A 20,804-nucleotide genomic window follows, 5' to 3' on the forward strand; every position below is an offset into this window, starting at 1 on the left:
GAGAAGGGCTTTTCTTAATTCACTATTATTTTTAATCTTTTCTATAACAATTTTCTCTAATATTTTAAGCATGCAAACTAATCTAGCTGTTCCATTACAACAGTCCTTTTTAATCATACTCCATTTTGGCTTTGAAAAATACATAACTGACATTTATTCCTGTAGGAACAACTTTCCATTGGAAGACTGCAAATGTCAGGTATGGTGCAGTAATTCATGAGGAGGGTATCATGGAGGTCTGTGATGGATCAAGAATTTAGATCTCTTCCAGATATTCCCAAAAGATCTATGAAATTCTTGTTTTCCCCAAACTTTAAAAGGAGAATAAAGAAAAATTATTAAATATTTTTTTCATCTAGCACATGAAGTTACCCTGACTCCTCTGAGTAATGGTAGTTGACCTACAGCACTACAGTGGAAGAGCAGAACACTGTTTTAACACCTGTGTAAGATCATGGGACCATAATCTTATGAACTGCTTTAGTTTTTGAGTTGATTTAGTTTTGGTTAGCCTTTATGTTTGTTTTTCTTTAGCTCACATTTTGATAAAGATAGGATATAGAGATTGCTCTTTTACTTTTCCCATTCCCTTTGTCACTGATGACATAAATTGTTTCATTAAAGGCATGAATTAGTCGTAAATTTTGACTTAGTGTCCTCTGTAGTGCTCAAGACCATTCAGAATGCTGCTGCACAATTTACTCTTGTAGCTTGATCCCATTTTGACATCAGCCTTTATTTTCTCACTTTTCTGACTCTTTTTCTTCTGTCACGTCAAATATAACCTAGTAGTCTTTCTTGTCTCTGAGCATGATGCCAGCCAAAAAACCCAACAACAAAAAAAGCACTTGACAGTCATTATCATGCTGTTGTTCTAAGTGTACTCCTTAGCACATTGACAATATTAGCTCATCATTTCCTTTAACTCACTGTCTGTTTGCTTATATCCATCTAGGTGTCTTCTGCCCTGTACTTAGTTTGAAAGCCCTTTGGAGCCATTTGAAGATCAGTAAAGTTCAGCCATGGGCATTACAACAATGAAATTAATAACTACTAATATTAATCTCTAGAATAAGTTAGATAGCATGAGATTATGGGAGAAGCTTTTAGATCTAGATGGAATTGCAACACTTCTAATAGTGTTGATAAAGCAACATTAATTTCATAAAAGCTGTGAAGACTGTACAGATTTTATAGAAATATACGTAAAAGTAAAATTCCAGTCTTCTTTGCCTTTTCTGGGACTGACAGCAATAGTGTTGTAAATAATTAAAAATAATCTTGAATTTAAAGCACTTGAACATATTCTAAACTTCAGAGTCCTGGCTAAATTAATGCTTAAATTATCACATAACTAAGCATGTATTTAAGCAAGTTTCCAGTGCAATAATGAGATGTAACCACAGTGAGAACTGTCTAAGCACACAGAAGTACACACAGGCACAGTAGGTTTGGTTGGTTGGGGGTTTTGTTTTTTTGCTAAAGCTAATGTCCAAAAGTCCTCTATTTCAAGATATTTATTAACATTGATGCATTTAATTAAAATATATTCAAACCACATGTGGATTTGCACTCATGTGGTTGAAATTTAAAATCTGTATAGGCAAAGTTATGTACCAAAACTGCCAAGGCTAATTTTTTGATATCTTTTAGCACCTTTGTAAGTCTAGCCTCTGAGAGGTAATGATCATTATAATGCAAATATGCAGTCACCATATTTGATGAAAAACGTTTCCTAATCTGAAGGTTGTATTTTACATATTTTGTGCCTGAAACTGGATACAGCCCTTTCTCTATTTTTGGCTTCTTTAATAAAAATAATTAGCATTAAAAAGGAAGGAACTATTCAGTCATCAAGTTGTTCCTCAAAAATGTGTTCATTTTATATCATAACAGTTCCCTTCTGAAAATAAATTTTCAATGATACTCAATTAAGTTGAATATTTAACTACAAGAAGTTCAATTTTTATATAAGATCGTGTTACAATTCAGACTTCTTCATTACTTGTTATAATATGTTACCTGGTTCTGTGAAACTTAAGAGTGTACCAGTATTAATATTTTCCACTTGTTTCCATGGCTGATACAGTATCATTGTGGTTCAAAAAGCTGTACGTAGTCTTTCCTATCTAACAGAAGTGATTTCAGAAACTTCATATTAAACTCTGTAATCTCTCAAATAGTTTCCTCTTCTTTTTCCTTTCATTTCTGGGTACAGCAAACATGTCCCGTAATGTGCTGGACTCCTCTCTTGCATTGTGGCTATGGACCCTTTCAGTGTCAATAGAGCCTTGGCTTACTGTCTTTCCCACACCATTTCACCCACCAGCGGTCCGTCAGGTGAGTAGCTGTTCTTATTCTGTTTGCAATGACAATACTGCAGCCATAGTACTCCCATGTTAGACACTCCATTGTCTTAGCAAAGGTACATATTAGAGAAACTTTCCAAAAACATTTCTCTTGAATTATGAGCTCAAAATCAAGAGGCACTAAAGCATCCTGGCACACCTTCTATTCTGTACACTTCATGGTTTATTGCTCCTTCCTTCAACAATGGGTTCTCAGTTCTGAATTAGGATGTGTTTCGTTCATGTCATAATTCAGGTTGGAAGGGACCTCAGGTTACATCTCTAATCTAACCTGCTGCTCAAAATGGGGTCAAGTTGCACAACTGGACTCTGCATAGCCTACTTGACTGTCCCAATGGTGAAAAATTTTCTCCTGAACTGATTCTTAAATCCAGTTATTTCTATCTTTATTGGAACTTTCTGAGATAATTTTCCCCATAGCTGTCTGCATAGTGCTGTGCTTTGAATGGGTAGCTAGAAAGGTGTTGATAGCGCACCAGTGTGTTGGCTACTGCTGAGCAGTGTTTGCACAGCATCAAGGCTGTTTTTCCAACATCCCCCCGCCCTAGCCAAAGGAAAGCGCCATAGGCTGGAGGTGGGAAGGATCTTGGAAGGGGGCATAGCCAGGACAGCTGACCCAAATTGACCATAGGGGCATTCCTTACCTATGATGTCTGCTCAGCAAAAAAAGCTAAGAGAAAGGAGGAGGAGGAGGGGCATTTGTTCTTCTGAAGCAGCTGCTACACATACTGAAGCCCTTCTTCTCGGGAAGTGGCTGCACATCACCTGCTGATGGGAAGCAGAGAATCAATCTTTTGTTTTCCTTTGCTTCTGGACATGGTCTTTGCTTTTGCTTTATTAAATTTCCTTTATCTTGACCCACAAGTTCTTTTCCATCTTATTTTCTCCCCACCTTGCCCTGCTGAGGAGGGGGAGTGACAGAGCAGCTTGGTGGGCACCTGGCATCCAGCCATGACCAACCCACCACACTATCCCACTTAATTTTTCCTGCTACTGACTGACCATTCCCAGAGACGCTTGCCACTAGAATTGCCACAAAATTTCTGGAGTTTGTTAGGCTTCGGTTCTAGATGCTGACTCCAAATGAGGTTACTCAAACCTATGGTAGCAATCTGGAAGAGAAAATCTAGAAGACATCCATTTCCTTCTTTGCAATAACAGCACTGTAAAATAAAGCTTTTTGACATTATATGAACTTCTAGTGTCAGCATCTGAATCAATACTTGTTTTCTCTTCAGCGCTGGAAGAAGTTTATTAATTACACTTGTCAATTGGTGTGGGAATCAGGAAAACATTATATCCATGAATGCTTGTCACTATGGATAGTAGGTCGTGTCAGGGCATACTACAAGGCAAACAATGCAGAATTTCCATCTGTGAGCCAAGAGTATTCCACCAGAACTCAATGTGCATCACTGGCCACAGAATTCTTGTTTTGTTTTTTGGATTTGGGCTTTTTTTTATTCCTCATAGCTGCAGAGCTTTGAACCTTCACTGAGAGGTATATGTGACTTAAGGTTTTTTGATAACTGTGTTAATTCAGAAAAGTACAAGATCCATCATTCATTTCTGATTCATGTGGGATACTGTTCAAAAGCACCCACATTATGACTTTATTCACAAAAATATTATTGGAGTTAAAAATACCAACTGGATTGATGGAGCACATCTTCAGAATGGAAAGGTAGATTAGATAACAGACATTTAAGTACTGGTAAATTAGCTGTTTCCTGATTCACATTTTTCAGGTTCTTATCTAAATTACCTTTTATCTATCCTTTTCTCTCATGTCACCTTAGTAAGGGGAATATTATGCACAAATTTAAGTTAAATTATCATTGCTTACCAGATTTTTTTACAGGTATTTATGTATGCATTAACATATATTTATATAAAGTCAGTTTCCTTACCCAGTCAAGAAGCCCCTATAGACATCTTCAGATCTTCATTATATTTTCTCATAACCCCAAATAAAATTCTGTTTTTTCATGCTGTCTTCAAAGCATCCGACAATCATTGAACTCATAGAGTTTTAAAACCACTGCCTAATATCGTCTCTGGGCTTTATCTTACCACCCCCAACCTCCAACCATCTGTCTCACTCCATCTGTTGTCTCATCTTCTACTTAGTTTGAAAATTCTTTGGATGGGGATTGTCTTCTTGGCTCGCATCTGTGCATAGGGATCCTGGCTAATAGACTTCTAAGTGTGGTAATACAAATAATAGTAAGCAACAACTTCAGTTGTCAGTCAAGGAGGTATATTGCAATACAGTTTGACTAAACAGAAGGCAACAGAACATTTTCAGTATCGGAAAGACTTTATTCTTGGGGCAATTTTTTATGCCTTATGTTCAGCATATTTCTGTAACAGTAATTTTCAAATATCTGTATATAAGCATTAAGCATTATTACAACTGACTGTGCTGAATTTTTCATTTAGTTAGTGGGGCAATGCAAACTAAATCCCCATCAGTTTTCTGAAGTTTTAAAGTTTATTTGTTTCTTTATGTTTAGAGTTGCTGATTCTTCTGGAATTTCTGTTTGTATGAGTATTGATAATGTAGTTTGTGTAATACTACACTATTATCCTGAGATAATCACTGGAAAAAAATCTGGGCTGATGTTTGCTTTATATTTATCTTACTCTACCTACTGATACTGGCTATTTGTAATGTTTATTTTTAGTAAAAAAACCCTATTATTTGATAAGAAAATAGAGTACTGGATCCCTCCACAATTAAAGCCTGGTCAGATGTATCTCCATTACCATTTCCTCCAGAGAGAGGCTGTCAGCTTTCACTTTAATTCCAAGACTTCTATGAAAGATCACCTTAATTATAGGATTTTGGGCATAGCATTTATATTGTCATTCATCTTGATAGATGCATATTGCTTAGTTGTCAGTCTAAAATTGTATTGAATTTATTTTCAAAATGTGTTTTAACTATTTACTTGTTATGCAACTAGAATATAAGATATGCCTTTTAAAAAACTTTATTAAAAATAACTACACATTTTTCATTACATATTTTGAGCTTGGCTGGTCACTGAGAACCTCTTCATGTCAAAATGCTGAACCTAAGGAAACTGCTGGGCATTTATTCTTTAAGTTTGGCCTCACAATCAGTGCATATATTCCCAGCTCAGCCTTCAAAAGCAGGAACCACAGGCTATATGAAAATTGTGAGAAAATTAATACATTGTATTATCTTCTGAAGTATATTATTATGTTCTAGCTTATTAGAAAATATAAAACTTTTGCATAGGGTTAGAAGTTTCCCTTGACCATGTAACACAACTATTTGTGAAGAGTTTCACACAGATCTGCATGTGAAACCAATAACATTCAAAATCTGTAATAACTGATGAAAAGAAAGTGAAAAAATGGAAAAATGTGAACAAATAATAATTTGGGTGGAAAAAAATTACATACCTGTTGCTGCATTCTGGTGATGGATTCAAATGATATTGTGATGATCTTTGCTGTTACCAGGGAACTCCAAAAATGCTTATGTATATTTTGGTTTTCTCTCCTGCCAGAATTACTCATCTATTAAACCAGGCAGAATAATCCTATAGACAGTTACTGTCGGAAAGATAAAAAAGAAAGGAAATCTAGTGACCTAATATATACTTATATAAATATAAAACATATTTTCAATAGATAATATGTTGGAATAACACATTCCAAGCCAGCAGTTAATAGTGCTTCAGTAACCAAAGTAGACCAGGCCACTCACTACCTTTCTGAAGAATTTCCAGCCCCCTCAAAAGCTGTGCTAAACCTGCAACCTGCAATAATATGCTGTTGGTGAAATGCTTTCTGTCTCATGGGTTGAATATTTCGCCCACGTGGCTGCCTCCTGCTCTTTCAGAAACCTGATTTAATGATGAAGATGGCAGTGAATACCAGCAAATAGAATTTACTTAGCCCTGATTGCAAATAAACCAGTGAGCTTGTGGCTACTTCACCTCTAATTCTCTGTGGTAAAGGAAGGAAGGACAAAGACCAAAGGATTAAAAATTTTTGGTAATATAATGATATCCTAGCCACAGCTGAGTGTGGGACAAGTGTATAAATATTACAAATGAGTGCCACTGTACTAGCTTTGTTATCTTTGAATTCACAGTAGTGAATCTGATTTTTTCTTTCTGTTTTCCTTGGTTTAATAAATACCATGTCAAAACACTTGAGTAGACTGTAAAAAATATTTATGGGTTTCTGAGATGTGTTTCTGAGTGCCAACAATATTACTGTAATTAACATAGAAGTGATGTACAGCATTAAAAAACATTCTTATTTAAGAATTTTTTATTTAAATAGTGCAGTTGAAAGGCGCTATCAAGTAACTGCATAACAGAGTCAAGGAAAGCAGAGAATCTGCTTCATTGTGTAGGACAGTTAATTTATCTTCTTTACTCTGGAATTCTACTTGTCACATAAAACTTTAAGGCAGAGCTGAAGCTCAGTAACATAAGGCTTATTAAAAATAAAATACAGTTCAACCCCACTTTTAAAGTAGTAAAATACAAATTAATTAGGATAGTGCCAAATGAATTATGCAGCTTATGTTTCAGAAGTGCTCAACAATTTTATGTGGACTGGGTTTTAGGTACCTAGCTTGAAATAAACTGCAGTTTACAGTTATTGTATAGAAAGAGCACAGGAGTTCAGTCACAGAACACAGAACAAAATGAAGAGACTGCACCCAAAGGGTAGATATTTTAACCCCCCCAGCATCTTCAAATTTCAGGCACAAAGTATTGCATCACCTGTTCTAACTTCTGGTATCTGCAATGTATATACATGTCAGTCATTGTGACTTCCTTTATAAGCAGTGGAGAAAAACAAGTATCTTTAGAGTGAGTCTCCTAAACCTAAGAGACATGGGATAGAGCATGTTATTCCTCTGCAATAAGTGGAAGACAGTCTAATTGACTACTCTGATGTGATCTCTAAAGTAATCTCTCCCAAAATATTTCAAAATATGACACCCAAAAATAATTAAGAAAGGATGAGTAAATATTCCTGAAAACCCTTGTAATAAGATCATTTATCTTTAAGCTGTAAGTCAAATTATCATCTGCAATAGTTTGATTAATTATATTATCCTATTAAAAGGAACTTGCAATCTAGTCAAAAGGTTTGCTTGAACTTTTAAATTTTTTTGCAGATTATTAAAGGGATAATGACATTTTCAGCCTACCTTTCTACACCTCTGATCCTCAGAAGTCCAACTGAGAGTATGCTAAGCAATGCAAAAAAGCCCCTGTTTCTTTCTAACTCAATATTTGTTTAAGATAATTTCCCATGTCATATTAATATATATTATAGAATATAAATCTTCAGTGACAATAATCTTCAGTTTTTGAGGCAAGATTAAATGAAGTCTTATATTTATTCTTTTAATTACATATTCCCCAAATATTTAGAGGTATAAACAAGTATGTATACAGGTTTTCAACATTTTTTTTTCTTTAGATAATAAAATGCTGTCAGTTTGCATTGATATATATGTCAGTCTTCAATGATCTAAATACTTTTCTGTTAGATTTATTTTACTCTCTGATGATGAATAACTACATTATTTAGTTATGATTTAAGAGCAAATAGTGTCCTTTTTCCTAATGGATGAGAAAAAAAAATCTTTCTAACGTGATAACTGCCCCTCTGTTCTGGAAAGTAAGAGAGTGGTTACACTGCAAAATTTAAAAAAAAAAAAAGAAAAAATTATCTCTCATTTTAAACAACATTGCTAAGTAGAATTAATTGTTTACCAAACTGTGTCACTGAGTGATATATAATTAAAAGATTTTTGTTTAAAAACATACAGAGATTTGGTGGAAGGAGGAGTTACAGATCTGGTAGCTTATAGTGTAGTTCTTCAGACCCATGGTGTTAGATGCAGTTCTCCTTTGCCCCACAAATACAATTGGGGCATGCTTAAAAGAAAAATTTCTGAGAGGCTCGACCGCTCTGTTCTCTATTTCAGAACTAGGAGACATAGAGGCATGACAGTTACTTATTTTGAACTTTCTGTTACTTTCATAGTGGAAAATTCTTAACTGTTTTCACAGTACAGGTAGATATTTTCTCGGTTATTTTAACTAATTCATGTTATTTTACAATAGAAGATATTTTTAGAAGGCAGAGTCTGTAAACTTGGAAGTGTACCCCTGCCCCCCCTCAAAAAAAAAAAAATCATTTGGAGTTTCGTTCGAGTATTAATTTCTTCCCAGATCAAATGAGCTGGCACTTTATTGTTGTAAATTACAGTAAAGCAGAAATGTCCCAAAAGACATTTTATGGGGATAGTGTATCAATGTGTTTGATGATAGTGTGCAAGTGCAGAACCCTGAAGGTTAATAGATGCACCATGCTGCTCAGAGTCATTCCTGATGCCTCAGCCACCATGAATCCAGCTGTTTATCTTGATACGATATTGGAGCTCTGTGCATTCAGGACACTGAAAAATGTAATGGCTAAGATTATGATCTGAAGAGCACCGGTGTCTTTATGATATATTTGTATTCCAGGTTTCACACAAAATTGTGAAATTACTTCTGATCTACTTATGTAAATATGGCAGGACTTTTAAAGAAGATGGAATTGATTGATTATTCCTGCTAGGAATATTGTCTTTACAATTTCCCATCACTTCCTTGACTGCTAAGAGCACAAAATGTACATCAAAGGACATTTTCTGGAATTGAAATCAATCAAAGGCCTTCAGTCTCTACTCTTTCCAGTCATTTTTAATTAACAGTTAAAACTTGTAGCTTTATTTTCAAGTCTTCCAACTTCTCCAGCTAACATCTCAGTTTCAAAACTAAATGCTATAGTTGGTAGATCTTGATTTTTCCCAGACCCCTTGACTTCTCTTTAAGCAACAATCATATGGTGAAAATCCCTTTGCATCACTCTTTTCCCCCAGTTTGGACATCATAAAATCATTTATGTTCTAATCTCTGCTTTTTCTGTTTGGGTCAACTACTAATTTATTCTGTAAGTTCCAGAATTTCTCAGTAGTCTGGAATATTCTGTCTATGTAGAATGCAGGATGGGCTAAGGTTCATCTGCAAAAAAAAAAAAAATCTGAATCTTTGCTTAAACTGTAAATCCTGAATTTGCAAATAAAATATTAGATTGCACAAAGAATTGAAAAGGAAATTCATACTAAAATATGAAAATGTTGTGATGCGCTGTGGTTACCCTAAAGACCTTAAAGACTATTGCAAAAATGGAATGTCTTTGAGTTATTAAATAAAAGTTTTAGAGGAGATAAAAATACACTGGGGGAGACACTGGAAAATTCTGGACAGGCAACAAAGAGAGGTAGATAAAAAGTTGGGCCTTAGTTGAATATCATGGAAATACAAATCCCAATTATCATTAAAAAATGAGATAACAAAAAATAGGACAGATAAAGAGATTTTTTTTTTCTGTATCAAAAGACACAACCTTTGGAATTCACTGTTGCAAGAAACTAGTGTCTTATTGCTTACAAGGCTCATAAAACAAGACTTTTATACTGTACAGTTCTGTAACATCATAGTTGTAGCAACCCAAGAAAATACCACATCAAAACAAATTTCCACAGTGTTTACAAGGAAAATCTAAGGCATAGTAGTGAAAAAGAAAGGGATTGCTACAGTATATTTTCATAGTTCAGACCTCAGGTAAGAAGAAATTACATGAATGCTTACAATGAAGGAGTTCACTGCAACAGAGCTTTTCCCCCTATGATTATATTAAATAGTCACTTTTTTAGGTAATCAGAAAAGGAAAATCCATGTTTTGCCAAAGCCAGCTGGACTTTTGTTGTTGGCTGTAGTGACGGCAGACTTTTACGTTCATTGCTCTTACTGGAAGCTTTCATGAAAATTAAACTGTAATGGTAATGAAAGACTAACAAAATAATGAGAAGAAAGGTATTATTTTCTATTTTCCATATATTATTTAGTTATTAAACTTTAGAATCTTTTTGTTTATCCACTTGAAATTTTTATGTATTTGTTAACTTTAGAAAATGAAGAAAGATTGTTACATTTCAGTAATATTTAAATTACCTGCTGCTTATAGTATTTCTAAATTAACATCAAACTTGTCATGTATGTAATCACGCCACATAGTACTCAGCTAGCATCGTTCAACCAAAAGTAGATGATATACTTATTCATCTTGTTAGATACCTGATGTTAAGCTTGATACTTTTTCCTTGCAGTTTAAACACTCTCCATCATGTTTCATTCCAGTAGGTGACTCTTTTCTACATGAACTTTGTTTTCCTAAAGAAGCAAAGGTCTTTCAGAAACAGATCTTTTTTACACAGGGGATGAAAGTATCAATCATATGTTTGATGTGGGTTTTTTTTGTTTGGTTTTGTTTGGTTGTTGTTTTTTTGGTTTTGTTTGGGTGTTGTGGTTTTTTTGGTTTGGTTGTTTTGGTTTTTGTTTGTTTCTTTTTTTTTAAAATAACCTTCATACTACAGGAACTCCAGGTTTTAAAACTGCATTTTTGAAGATAGCTGTATATGTAGTGCTAACGAGTAAGGAAAATAACAATCAGCTAGTATGTAAATTAGGCATACTGAAAAGTCCATGAAATCAAACTACCTGGTATGAGGTCCCAGGTTTCAGGAACGTTTAATAATCTATTTGATTACTCCAACATATAAGCCATCTTTAATTTTACCTCTGATAAAGAAATAGCAAACCTATAGCAATTTTAAAGTAGTGAAAAATTAACTGAACTAATTTGGAAATTAGGAAAGTATTTTGTCATGTGTCTTTAGAGGATGGAAGAAAAAATAAATTAATTTTCTTATGGATTTTTTGTACGTGTTTCTAGGTAGCAAATAATTTTAAATGTTACAGTTTAAATGTCATAGATTTTCTCCCTCAATCTGCTTACAGCAATATAAAACCAGTTAATTTAAAAATTTTAAAGAGGATTTTCCACTTAATGGTGCTGTAATAACACAAAGTACCTAGGGAGTCTTTTAAATGCAGGTGGGACAAGGCTTCATCTACTATTGCTGCCTAAGAGACCATATAAACTTGATTCTACATTCTCGGTTTATCTCAAATTAAACTTATCCATCAGTTATTGGGCTCGACTGTACATCCATTGAAGTCAAAGGTAAAGTCATTTCCTTAAAAAAGACCTTATTTTGTTAATTGCTTTGGGCTGTATTTGTTGAGCTCCTGCCAAGATACTGACATAATCTCAGTCAAACAAAGAGTTTAAGTCTTTGCTTAAGTCTAAGCACATAGTTTTATCTAATTAAAATTCTGGATGGATGTGGCAGACTTCCAGTCTTCAGTCTTAATACAGTTTGAACTCACAATTGGATCAGAAGGAATTATGTTTTCAGTAACAAAAATATCAGTCCTGAGGGATGGAGGTTTGATGTTATCCTAGTAACAAGGAAAAGGAAAGCTCTGACCGCACTATAAAAATATTTTTTAGTCCTGCAGAAAACCTTTTCTGTACTATGAGAATGTCCAATCATGTATTCTGAAATTATGTCTATATTTTACTCAGCAATCCTTTGACAACTTCAATGAAACAAGAATGTGATTCTTTTTGGAATAACAATCTGTTACAGAATGATTCTGGTATAGGGCTGTTATGTACCGCAGAATACATAAAATCCGAAGTTTCACTAAGGTAGTATAAATGGGTGCCTATCATTCTGTCTCACATAAATACTTCCAAAGACCACAGAGAAGTATCTTTGTTTCCTAGTGATTTCCTTGCATAGTTTTCTTTTTTCTTTCCGGGAATATGGATTTTTTTTACATTGAATTCTGATTAATATTTGGTTGACTAGGAGATAATGCATATCTTCTATAAGAACTGATAAAAGTGGAAATAATGCTTTTTAGATGATGTAGGATTTAAGTTACCCCTACGTGCTAGATCAGCTGTCCACACACCATCTGAAACGAGACTCTCATGAAAAAGGTGCTGAATAGCAAAGCAAACCACAAGACTTTCACAGTTCTACTCTGCTCTGATACTGGTGTGTTTGTAAGCCTGGATAATCCATTTGCATATTCAACCCATCCTGTAAAAAGTAACAGGCAAAATTTATTCACAAGGGTTGGGTTATAACACTGTTTTATAATATACTACATGAGAACTGTCTTTTAAATGTAAGCACTCCAAAGTACTGTATATGCAAAACATTAAATAAGAGTTGAGCTTGCAGGCAGCACTGTTGTATGGATTTATCTTAAATTCCCATGAGTATGCCACAACTGGGTACAAGTGTTTTATTTCTGTTAGAAGAATTATTAAAAGAGGCTTTTGGTCAATAGACAGTAAAGTGTCAGTGTCATTCAGCAGACACCGTTAATGAAATTTTCTTGGTGCTATGCAGCAGGTAGAATTACTTACAGTAAATATCCTACAGCTTTCTCTCTCTCTGTTCTTTTAATGATGCTTACCTAATAAAGATAACAGCAAGTACTGATAGCTATTTAGTAGAATAAATATCCTGGAAAATGTTCACTGTAGAAAGTAAAAGCCTGGTATAAACTTCAGTGAACTAATGGGAAGAACCTCTTTAGAAGGCTAGATCAGCATTACAGTTCTAAGAAAACATTGCCTTACCCAGGAATAGTAGAATTTTGGATCCTGAAGGCTGGGGAAACAGCCTTTCCTAAATGTGGATTTAAGAGGAAGAATTTCAAGCTTTCACATAAATAAATAAAATACATTCTTTAATGTTTGATCCAAGAATATATTTTTTTTGTCAGCAGAAAAAAATCATGATTCAAAGAAAATAAAATGACTGTTATGTTCAAACTTGGCTCCATTCAAATCATATTTTTTCATCACCACAAGTCAGAGTATTTACTGTATTTCTGTACCTCTTTTTTTTCTTTTATGAGATTATCTAACACTGATTAAGCCGTTTCATTTGTAAATTCTGCTTGGAATTTGGTATTTAGAGGTAGGCTTCCTGAAATGGTTGTAATTTTAATCTTTCAAATTTCAAGGTCCTATTTTTCTTTTAAGCTTTCAAAATTAAATTATTTGAAGAGTTTCTGATGTATAGAGTCATATTTAATTCAACCTATTCAAGTACAAACATACAAACTTAACAAGGAAATAAAATAAGAATACTTACCAGGTAAGAAAAAAATGTGGGTGAAATTAAACACTGGCCAAAGATTTAAAGCTGCAAGCCACTCTCTGGAACTAGGAAGGAAAAGAGGATTCCCCACAGTGTTGCCAATCTATAAATAAGCAAGTAAATTTGTTTGCTACAGCAGAAGAGTTTTCGTGTTTGAGTCTTCACTTGTGTGAATACAGGCTACACATTCTGGCCCTGAGTGAATACTTCTGAATAAAGAATCCAACAACATAAAGAAGAATTGATGCACAAGCTGAAAACAGCTAAACCTTGAATGAATTTCAGGGATCCTTTTTTCTAAACAGTTTCTGTTTCATACTAGTTGTGCATTTAAAATAAAAAAATGGTTTCGGTGATGAAGCTCCTCAAACAGAGAAAATCTTTATTCTATAAAGTATTATTTTTAACAGCTATTTTGACATCCAGCTGCTTCTTGCCCCATCCAATCTTTGACCTTGTCAAGTTTAATAGTTTTTAACTTTTATTCAGCTGTCATATTCTTGTCTCTCATTTTCCTTGCTAAAAAAATTACCATCTGTCTGAATCAACAATATTTTTATTCTTAATGCATATTCTCCCACAACATATGTCTTCAATTAGTAATGTGAATCAGAATACTTGAAGAATGTTGTCAACAATCTTGCCACCAACCTGATTGAGTCATCCTTGACATTTTGCCAATTAAACCGTACACTTTAAAGAAATATATAAATAGCACTTGCTTTGTTGCAAAATTTAGTAAGGCTTACTAGGATAATGAAACAGAACTTCCTACATTTTTCAGGAGCTACATGGAATAACAGGAAATTAAATTTTGTCATACATTTACTAAATTACTTTTGTAGTACTAGCTTTTTACAAAAGTTAGATATATCTTTAGAGGATTTTTTTACATCTAAATGATCAAGTGAATTACACAAATAAAATATAAATTTGTGTAACTCTGGAAGCATGTCATAGTATGAAAAATGTTCAGGCCATGGAATCTACATCAAATTATATTGTTTCCTACTTCTTGCACTCTAATTTCTGATTCTAAAGTATTCACAATCTTTTATTACCTTCACTGATGCATTAATGTGACATTTTTTCAGCATTAAAAGAATTTCTAAAATATATTTTGCCATTAGAAAACAAGTACTTCTAAAGACTTGAAAAGAAGTGTAAGAGAACAGAAAGTTCAGGTGTGGATGGAAAGTAAATCTCATTAAATACTCTTTTATGATTTACTTTTCAGAGTATATTATAAGAAAACTGGTTTCAGTTGGAAAAAATTAGGAGCCTTTGGAGCCTTCAGTGTTACTGCCTATACACAGATTATTCTGCACCGTCTTTTTTTCATAGAAGTTTGAACAGTTTAGTCCTGCAAGGTACTGTATGTCTTCTTTCCTCCATATTCAAAGGTATTCAGTAAGGCTAGTTGAAAAATTTCTGTTAGAGTTATTGTGCAGTGTAAAATTATATTTTGATGACACAGCTTTTCAGAATGTTTAATTAGTTTTTTTCGCTTTTAAAAGCTAGATAGTTCAACCTTGATAAATCTCAAATGTCAAGGAAAATGTATAAATGCCTAACAACTCAATTTTTTGCGGTTTTTACATATAGTTACATCACATATAGACTTCACATCATCTGGATATGCAACAGGATGCGAGATACAATGGGTGCATCTCATTATGCAGAAAGAAGTATAAAAGGACCTTACCCACACTACAAGCCTGAATATCTGTGTGTAAAACGTTTATAGCTGACAAAGACTAATGCAATCTTCTCCACCCAGAGTGGGAGGGAAGAAATACTGCTTTATGCAACAGGCAATTCCTCTGCAAAACCTTCCTACCAGCTGAACAACAGAACAGGGATAACTGACTTGATAAAGACATTTTTCCTCTTTAAACTTTAACTCTGTTTTCTTCCCGGTTTTTAAGCTGCTTTGGCCTGCTCTGTTACTTATTCTCTATATTTCCATAATGAATATTTGAAGCCTCTGATTTAGCTTGTAAAATAGAGGTATTTGCCTTCAGAAAGGGTAAATGTCATTGAATGTACAGCAAAGTTCCTATGTACGCCCCCTGAGAAAGAACCTATACCTTGCAAAATATTTGTGTGTGTATTTGCAGTAGGGAAGCCTTGAGTAGGGCCATGGGAAAATAACACAAAGTTATCTTACATTATTTGAGACAACAAATGCAGCTGTTACTGAGTCATAGTTCCTTTCATGAAATAGTGCAGTAGACTTGACCTACCTCAATTTATCTCAATTTATCTCAAAGCTGTAATTTTCTTACATTACTAGGACTCTTGTAGAATGCTGTCACATGAAAGGGAGGAGGGGAGATTTTCCCAACCCCTAGTGTTTGATCTGTTTGTCAGTGCTCCAGGAAAGCCGAGACCCTTGTGCCTGACCAGTCTGTCAGCATCCCATTACAGGGACCCTTCACTGAACTGTCCTGCTGGATCCGAGGGCAATTCAACTGACTTGTTCGGGTAAACATGCCAACAGCATCTGCGGGACCCCTCAGCAGGTCTTCCCACTTTATTCGAATATGTTGGCCGCTGCTGGTGACTGCTAGCACCCATGAAGGATTAACACTAACAGTTCATGGAATAACACTATTAGTATAAAATTGTGACAAATTAAGGTTCATGGCTGCTGGTGATAAAGACTGTCTACAAAAAAAAGCTTGAAGTGATACACAACCAAACTGTAATCACTAACAGCTAGTATGAGTTAGTTATTTAGCACACATAAGATAAAGTTCTTACCCAGTAGGTGTCCCTGTGGGAGAGAAGACAGGTTCAGCCCATCGACTGATCCCAGAAGTTACAATGGAGTCTTCCCTAACTTCTCCCCTCCTTTGCTTACCTTTTTATGCTTCACAGCACATTGCATATTCATTCATCATACACAAGATTGCTTACAAGTTTCTCACTTCTAATGCAAATTAGTACACATCCTCAGCACTACCAAAGTTCTCTACTAGCTACACATGCTCTCCAAGCGGAGTTTTGCCCTCTTTTGTGGGGGCTATTTGAGTTGAAGTTCGCAATCTCCTACTACCACAATTATCTGTTCTAGTTTCAACTAATTTTCTGTTGATGTCATTGGACAAGTGCAACACCTTATCATCCTGTTTCCTCTCATCCAGAACTTTCCTCACTTAAAGGCTTCTTTCTGAGTAACTTAGATAATGATGTTCTTTTCACTATCTGTTCTTTGTTTCTCATCCTCCCCAAAGCTGACTGCTTTGATTAGAAGTCACTGCATTCATAACAACTTTAGAGTGAGTCAGCTTGACCTAGCTTTGTGAACACTGAATCAGAGTTGGGTAATTGGGAGTTTAGACAACATTCCCCTCTGCCCCCCCCCCCCCCCCCCCCTCCCCCCCGTGGATTTATTTCAGTCTAGGACTAGTCTTTTTCCATCACATTTCTGTGGAGCTTGAATGACTCCAGTCATACATATTGTTGTTATGACTGGTATCATGTGCTTAGTGAGGTGTGGTAGTACCTTGGAGGCAGGTAACTTTGCAGTGGAGTTGTGCAGTACTACAATGAGATTATTTCACCTGAGGAAAGTCATTTCCCCACAATGGTTGGCTCAGCCATGGACATCTCATAGATTCTTCATGTGACAACTGCTATGCAACTTATCAGCCGAGTGGTACCATCAAGTTCTGATTCCTGCAGGGAGCACAAAGAGCCTGGCCATGGTGTCTCAACTTGGGTCCCTCCTCCGTTATTCCTATCATTAATATGATATAGCTGAGGTGGCAGAGTGTGTTGCTTAGGGAGCTGTAATGATGTAAATTCTGTGCATGCCAACCATCCTGAAAGCTATAGCTGTATTTTACCTTAAAAAGCTTTCTGTAATACTATGTTTCTGTTAGGTCCCAATTTTCTCTAATTTCCCCTGCAAAGTGATTTTCCCACAAATGGCCTGAGCATTGCATTGGAGTAGTATGTAGTAATAACCGAAAGTGGTTACAATACTTCTGCATATACACACAAAGGCTTTCAATAGATGTAAAAAGGTAAAAGTACAAAGAAAAAAAGGGGGGGGGGGGGCAGGAATCACAAATATACACAGAAAAAAGAAGTAAGATTTAACAGAGAACAAAAGATGACAGAGAATATACTTTTATTTCCATTTGACAGGAACAGATTGGCCTTTGATATCTGTAGTTGGGACACAGAATATCTGTATTTCATGAGAAAGTAAAAGCTTGTGTCCATGACCAGTGTACTAAGTATTTGTTAAGGTCTCACATTCTTTAAATCTGAATCTCATGTATTTTAAAATTGTACTAATTTTGGCAAAACTATCAAGGAAGGACACATAATTTCACAGAACATTTTTAAAACTCCACAGCAGTTTACATGAAGAAATATTTATTTCTTGTCTCAGTATTTACCCAAATAGAGAATATCACCAGTCGTTATTATGTTCTTTCTTGTGGTTTAAGACAGATACTAAAAGAGAAAAAGGAAAAAAAAAAAAAAAAAAAAAAAAGCAGATTATAAGATACTTTATCTCATGGTGGAAATAACAACCAAGATGAGACTTCTGTAGAATGAAATTTGCATTCCAGTCAATGTTGGTGTGTATAATCAAGTACTATATGCAGTTAAATGAGTCTGTTGTCTTGCTATAATGAATATCTACATCCATCCTAACAGTTAATGAGGAATAAATGACTTATTATCAATGAATGGCAGTATCTAAATAGCTCTGCAACAAAAACAGAATATTAATATGTGTAACTAAAATAGATCTTAAATGATAATGAACTTACTCAGACTATTAATTATGTTAAAAGCCTCTAGTAAGGTTTACTGCTTCTGGATGGAGTTGGACCTCAGCTGGTTCAAGTGCCCTTGTATGTTTAGCAGACAGGATTAACAAATGACCCTTTAAAATTGTATCTCAGAACTGAATAGAAAAGGACTTTTATGAAGTACAAGGGCTGCCATGAAAGATCAGACCATGGATCTCTAGTTCAGCATTTTATTCCCACCAGAAGTTATGCCTACTGACTTCACTGGAAGCAGCAAGAGTCATTTCTCTAGCTGATTGCGCATTAACCAACTCTCAAACAAAAGTAAGCATAGAAAAAAATTAGAAATAGATTGTTTCCCTCTATGTACTCTTTCATGCTGTCATTTCAATGGAAATTCAATCTTCTTAATGCTATGTTGTTTTATAATAGGCCTGCTTACAGATACACAGACAAATCACGAAGACTGACCTGAACCCTAAACCAAGGCCATCTAAGTCTGTGTGGGTTAACTACAGTTTTAGCCCAGCTCTGTGTCCAGTCTGTTGTCTGTTAGAGAAAAAAGCATCTCTGTTACTGATTTTCTATGATCTCTTCAAAGATTCTGCCTTTTTGTGACACATTTTGTCAGTTAGGTTGACAAATACACTGTCTCTTCTGCATATTTTCCTTTTGCATTTTCGCCTTAACTGAGTTAAAACAAACTGGTATTTCTACTTCAAAGTACTTGATGACTTAAATACCATTAGCAAACCAGTAAGGTGAATTAAAAGGCATCTAGACACCTGGCGTCAAGATATTTGCGTGGTTTCTGTTACACCCAAAATCTCATTATAGGTTGAAGGGAAATACCTGGTGTGTAAAGCCAGTAATTTATTAGTGTAATTGAAAACTTAACAATGTAATTGAAGATTTATTATATGTTTAGAACTTATTATTAAAAATATTAAATAAAAATGTTTTTCATTTATAAATTTATGTGTACTTTCATATATTAAATATTATATACATTATTTATATACTATAATATATGAATTTTTGTATACACATAAAAAGTCTTAAAAGACCAATAATACAGTTCAAAATATCATACTACTGGACTAAAGGCTTTATTTCTCCAGACTTCAGAACAGACACTTTGTGCCAGGATATTCAGACACCAAATCTTTTCTAAGAAACATCAGCAACATATGCTTCATGCCTTCTTCCTTATATGTTTTTTAAAGTTAGAAATTAAATCTGAATTACAGAGACAATTGAGAAATTACTTGTTTTTATACAATAGATCACTCAAAGACTAACCAAGTTCTGATTCAGCGGAAAACCTGATTCAGTAAGAAAGCCATTTTCTTGGGTATGTCACTGCTGCACTGGTACTCATGCAAGGTTTTCTTTGAAATATCAAGGGCTGAAGCATTTGTTACAAAACAAAATGGGAATCCAAATATATTTCATAAGGAAATGATGTATTCCCGTGATTTTGGGGTTTTCTGAGAAGAATGCATAAGGTGTTCAGAAAGCGTTCTGTACCCAAGAAAATTTCACCTTAAATGAAGCACCTCCTTATAAATGCGAGCACTTAATCAAAGCAAGAGTTTCTTTCTTCAGTGAAGAATTTAAGTTGATCTTCAGACAGCATGTGTGAACAAAGAAAACAGGGGAACTGGAACAGCTGAAATTGTGATATTCTACCATATCTTACCCTAAATAATAACAGTTTAAGATACCATTAAAAATATGGTAAAATATTTGAAATCAGGAAGCCAAAGGTTGTTCAGTTGCATGCACCACACATTGAATGTTTTCTGAACATGATGTGCTAATTTTTCATGAATTGCATGACAAAATTGCTTCAAACACAACAAAAAGGCTTCCCCTTTGGACTGTGAGAAAAAAACATGAGCAATTTCAAGTCAAAACAAGCAGTGGAAGCATTGCTGCGGGAAGGATAGGCAGTTTGGGTGATACTAAGAAATAAAAAATGGATAGGTACTAGAATTGTGGGAGCAGCCCTTAATGGAGGAAGCATTGGTTAGGCTGTAATAAATCAGATTCAAATTTTAGAATGCATTGGTTTGATATTACAATGAAATTGTTTGATATCAATGCTTTCCAATTTTTCTACATCATAAATTATATTTACACCTAGTATTTATTAGTCTGAAAGTGTATATTATCGTGCTAGCAAGGAAAAATGTCATGGTCAAAAAAATCTGCAAGTGCAACAGTGCTTTCTTTGACTGTAACCTGAAAGCACTTTTCAAGGGAAGTGCTACAGTATATTACATAAGAAGTGTAAAGATATGCATTGATGTTCATATAGGTAAGAGAAATAATATGCAGAGATGGGTTTCGTATATAAAGCGTTTAAGTTGCTGTGTCAATTTGTCAGTTGTAGATTATACTACTGGAGTTTCCTGGTTAAAGTCACCTTTACGTTGCTGAAACATTGGGAAGGAAACACTTGGTACAATAATAGTTTTGTTCAATTGTATCTTTGCTGTGCCA

This window comes from Falco peregrinus, chromosome 3 (assembly GCF_023634155.1).
Source record: "Falco peregrinus isolate bFalPer1 chromosome 3, bFalPer1.pri, whole genome shotgun sequence".
In the NCBI taxonomy this organism is placed as follows: domain Eukaryota; kingdom Metazoa; phylum Chordata; class Aves; order Falconiformes; family Falconidae; genus Falco; species Falco peregrinus.